Source organism: Natator depressus, chromosome 4, assembly GCF_965152275.1.
Source record: "Natator depressus isolate rNatDep1 chromosome 4, rNatDep2.hap1, whole genome shotgun sequence".
NCBI lineage: Eukaryota > Metazoa > Chordata > Testudines > Cheloniidae > Natator > Natator depressus.
In genome coordinates this window covers 95,398,697-95,403,145 of record NC_134237.1, presented here as the reverse complement: position 1 = coordinate 95,403,145, position 4,449 = coordinate 95,398,697, and positions in this window count along the sequence as shown.

Here is a 4,449-nt window from a genome sequence, read left to right as displayed (position 1 = left end):
ACTTTGGCCCTGTGTTTGTATTTACATCCTGTAAAAAGGGAAAGCCAAAGGGTCAAAAATGGTGCGTTTCTGGTGGCTTTTGTTCAGATAATCAAGGAATGGGGGTGTGTGTGGAATTTTCTTGCCAATTATGTAATTTTCATTTCGTTAGTTATATTTTATTAAATATTTCCTCTCGGTGGCAGAGGAGGGAAGGCTTAGTTGAATCGCAGTGTTGTATAAACACTGGGTATTTTACATGATTTAAATGTGTAGATAATTAGTTTTATTACATTCATTACCCCCTTTATGTGCTCTGTAACAAGTCAGTAATTAAAGTAACAAACTCATAAAGTCTTTACAGGGGCATTTAGGCTTATAGAGTATTTGCTAAGCTAAGTAGTTTAATTCAAAGCTAGTCGATGGGCAAAGCGAATCTACAGCCTCTTCTGTTACACAGTGTTTTATTATACATTAAAAATACTCCGAAGCGTACTTAATTAAAACAGTGAGTGGGGTTTTATTTTTGTGCATGTCACTGTAAGTTACCGGTGACTAATAAAAGAAAGAAAAAAGATTCTTAAGCCACTGAGGATCCTGGTGATAGTTTTATGGTGAGCTCTGATAGTTTTATTGCCCTTGCATGTTGTACAATGTGTATTTGATAAAGAACGGCCTTTGGTGGCCCGTGGACACTTTTTGTGCATCGGTGAAATGAAAATAAATGTGAACATGGTTGTGGTGCGAGGCTGGAAACAAATTGCGAGGTCTAAATGGTTTTTCCTTTATGGTCAGCAGACAAGAGGAGAAAAGCGATGCAAGCATCTGTCTTCAGTCCCCACAAACTAAAGGGCAGCAAAGAGTGATGTGAATCTAAGTGTTTTATTACAGCCGGGATTTGTCTTTATTTACCCCCGCGCTCATGAATATGAATACACATTTGGGTCAGGGAGGTACCTATTCACCTCTGAAACAACAAATGGAATTTTTAAGAATTTCAAAGTGTGTCTCTTCCAGGGCACTTATTGTCTGATTTGCTCTTTCCTGGATCTGGCCTGGAATGTTTCCCTGGCTGTTTGTTTGTTTGTAATTCATGGCCTCTATCTTTCACCCAGGAACAACATTCTGGCACGCTGCGGAGTGTAAGTAAATAGGCGAAGATTTACGGCCTGATCCAGAGGCCACTGAGGACAATGGAAAACCTTCCTTTGGACCTCGATAGGCCTTCCGTGCAGAGACCCTCAGGGACGCATCACAACTCGTGGAGGGAAGAGAGACCCTGCTCTCCAGGCACATTTTATGGCGCTAAAGACACATGCAGCGTGGAGTGTGACGGGCCCTTGTCTGGTATGTGATCATACCACTCAGCCTAGGAGCCGAGACTTCAGGGCTCTGCAGCGGTGGGCGCATGAGCGTGCGGCCGTGACTGTGACCCGTCCGGGGCTTTCAGGGCTACCTGCGGAGAGCCTCGCCGGCAATGCCTCGCCCTCGGCTCTTGCCCCTACCCACACCAGTCAGTGCGGCTCTGCGCGCCGTGCCAGCCCGCTTGCTCCAGCGCTGTGGAAGGCGCTTCCCTTCCATGTTGTCCTCGGCCCAGCCCTGTCCCCCTCTACCCGGATCCAGGCTCGCCAGCTTGGTGCTCGAGTCCCGTCTGGCTTCAGTCTGCTCGGCAGGGCCCGTTCCCAGCTCAGCGCCTGGTTCTTGCCAGCCCGGGGGTTCTCAGCGGTGCCTAGCTCACTCCACACACCCCTGTCCCCCCGTCCATCGGGCCAGCTGTGCGCGCTCCCCCATTCCCACCTCTGCCCCCGATCGTGCCAGCCGTGGCCTGTCCCTCTCCTCCTTCAATCCCCCCGCCAGCCCCTTTGCCCTGCAAAGCCAAACGGTGCTGCCTCTGAGGGGGGTGAGCTCCTCATGCCCAGTCATTACACGGGAGGATCTTCCAGCCGATCTACGGTCCGCTGAGCTAATGCACTTGACTCAATTATCTCCTTTCTGCGGCTTTATTTATGGGAGGAGGGTTTTGTGTGTGTGTTTTTTTCCAGTGTAAAATCTTTTGTGGATGTTTTGATTCGCCTCTGCAGATGAAAGTCACGCCGGGCTTCTCCGAGGCTCACAGGCTCCGGCCCCTGGGTTTTGTTTCCAGTTGTTCTTTCTACACGCGAGCTGCTCTCCCTAAAAGTTGTAGCAAATGGTTAATTTGATTATTGCAACTATAGGCCAACTGCTTCAGCAGCCTTCCCCCACGCGTCTGGTGAGGGGAGAGCGAAACCATCCGTAAGAAATAATCGAATCAAAATGAAGTGTGGAAAAACCCCTTCTGATTTCCAAGCGGCACAAATAGAATTAGAGCCCCCAGTAGCCTTTTTCCAAAAGAGACCTTTTGTCTAGATCACAAATTCAAATCCAGCCAACCAGAGCTGGGGACAGTTCCCTGCCTGGCTGTTTACTGATACAGGCTCGAGAAACAGAGAGCTGTGTGCAGCTTTCTCCCCAGATTACTGACTCAGTAAGGACAGAAGTAATGCTAGAAGCAAAAACAGCTCAAAACAAAGGAAAGTCAGGGACTGTGCGGGGGAATGTTTACATGTTATCAAGTACTGGAATGAAACAAGGCTGAAAGTTTCTTTAAAACTTTTCTTTCCTATTCTTCCCTATTCAGAGAGGAGAATCTTTTCCTCCACCCTGAAAGTCAGAAAGAATGTTAGAGGACAGCGAAACAAAACAGCAAACAAAATGCCATTGTATTGGAGTAGCAATTCATGGGAAAACGCTTGTCAGGCCCATAATGTCTCACTTCTATGAATCTGTTTTACCGCAGGCTAAACACAGTAACATGGGGATGAATAAAATATTAATACCAGTGAGAATTTCTTTTTGATTGCTTTATTTGGGGGAAGCCTTCAAATTATCCCGCAGTGGATGTCACGTCGGAGTCGATTTTTCACTATGCAGTCGTCGATTTGGTTAAAAGAGGAAAATGGGGCTTTTCTTTTATCCATTAAGATCATTACTGCAGGTCACTATCTTCTGACCTGTATCATGCCGCCGGATCAGATGAATCTGTTAGTTATCAGACTAGCTCCCCAGAATATAAAGCAAGAAACAGCAACAAAAATAGTGGTCAATAACATTTTTCTCAATGCGAGTGAATTTTATGTTGGTTTTCCCCTCCCCAGATCTCACCATACTGTAACGTTTAACTTACATTTAACTACTCCCACGTGCTTTTATGGGTATATGCTACAGTGTATCTATCTATCTATCTATCCATAATATTTGAGTGCCTCCAAAGGATCTAAAATAGAAGACAAATAAACACTTCTTTCTCAGCCTGTAGGCAACATAGCTTGATTAGTCTGAAGGTGTTTTGACTACGTGTCTATGTTTGTGTGTCAGAGGGAGTGGGCGCGTGTGAAGAAAGTATTGTGGGAAAACTGAGGCATTGTCTGGGGGGGGTGGTGAGAGGGCGGGTGGAGACATGATGTGTCTGTATCTCCTAGTACAGTGCATTTACACTAAAGGTTTGCACCACCAGCTACACTGACATAGCTAGGCCCATTCGAAAGTCACCAGTGTAAGAAGCCCTATTGAAGCAAGGGGTTTGGCAGTTCGTTTCAGAAGTGGTTAATTCCTGGACTACGTCTAGTACAAAATGGATTTTTTCAGCCTCTCAGAAAGTTGTTTGCAGGCTAGTGAATGGTGTGTTCTGTGCGTGCGTTCATGTGTGAACTGTGTGTTATGTGCGTGTAAGAGTATTGCTACTTACATGCAATGTGCGAGGAAAGGCGTACGTTGTGTGCATTTGTGTGTTGTGCCTGGCTGAGCGTTTGTTGTGTGTGTAATTGTGGGGCTCTGTGCGGAGTTTGTGTTACGAGTTTATGAACGTTCTTCTTTTGCTGTGCCTCATTGCTGTGTTTATACGAGTGTGCAGAGGACCGCTTTTTGGCATGTATGTTCAGGTATGTTGTGCGTGCTATGGGGGCATGCGTTGGGGCTGGTCTCTGCAGCGGGGATTGCCCGCAGGAAAGAAGCAGGGGAGCGCTGGCCTCTGGCACACAACAGGCTCCCTCCAGCAGAGGGACCTGCGTGTTACTTTTTGCTGGCGTTCCGTTACCGGTGGTAACATCTGCCGGGCTGGAGGGGGGGCGTTTGAACAGACGCACAGATGTAAAAGTGACATCTGCCTGTGACAAAGGAGAGGGAATTAGATTAGGCAGGGGGACCTTTCCGTCTGCAATAAAACCGGAGGAAATACTAGCCCTCACTAGGCAGGCAGTGCAAGAAGGGGATCTGAAAGGGAGCTGGAGAAGAGCTCAATGGGCAGCTGCTTGTACAGCCGGGGCAGCATGAGTGTCCTGGGGACGAGAGAAGAAGGGGCTGCTTTCTCCCCAAAAGCCCAGAGGAGATGGGTCCAACCCAACGCTGCCTGTTACTACGGGTAACATACAGCAGGAAACCGAGGTACTGCCG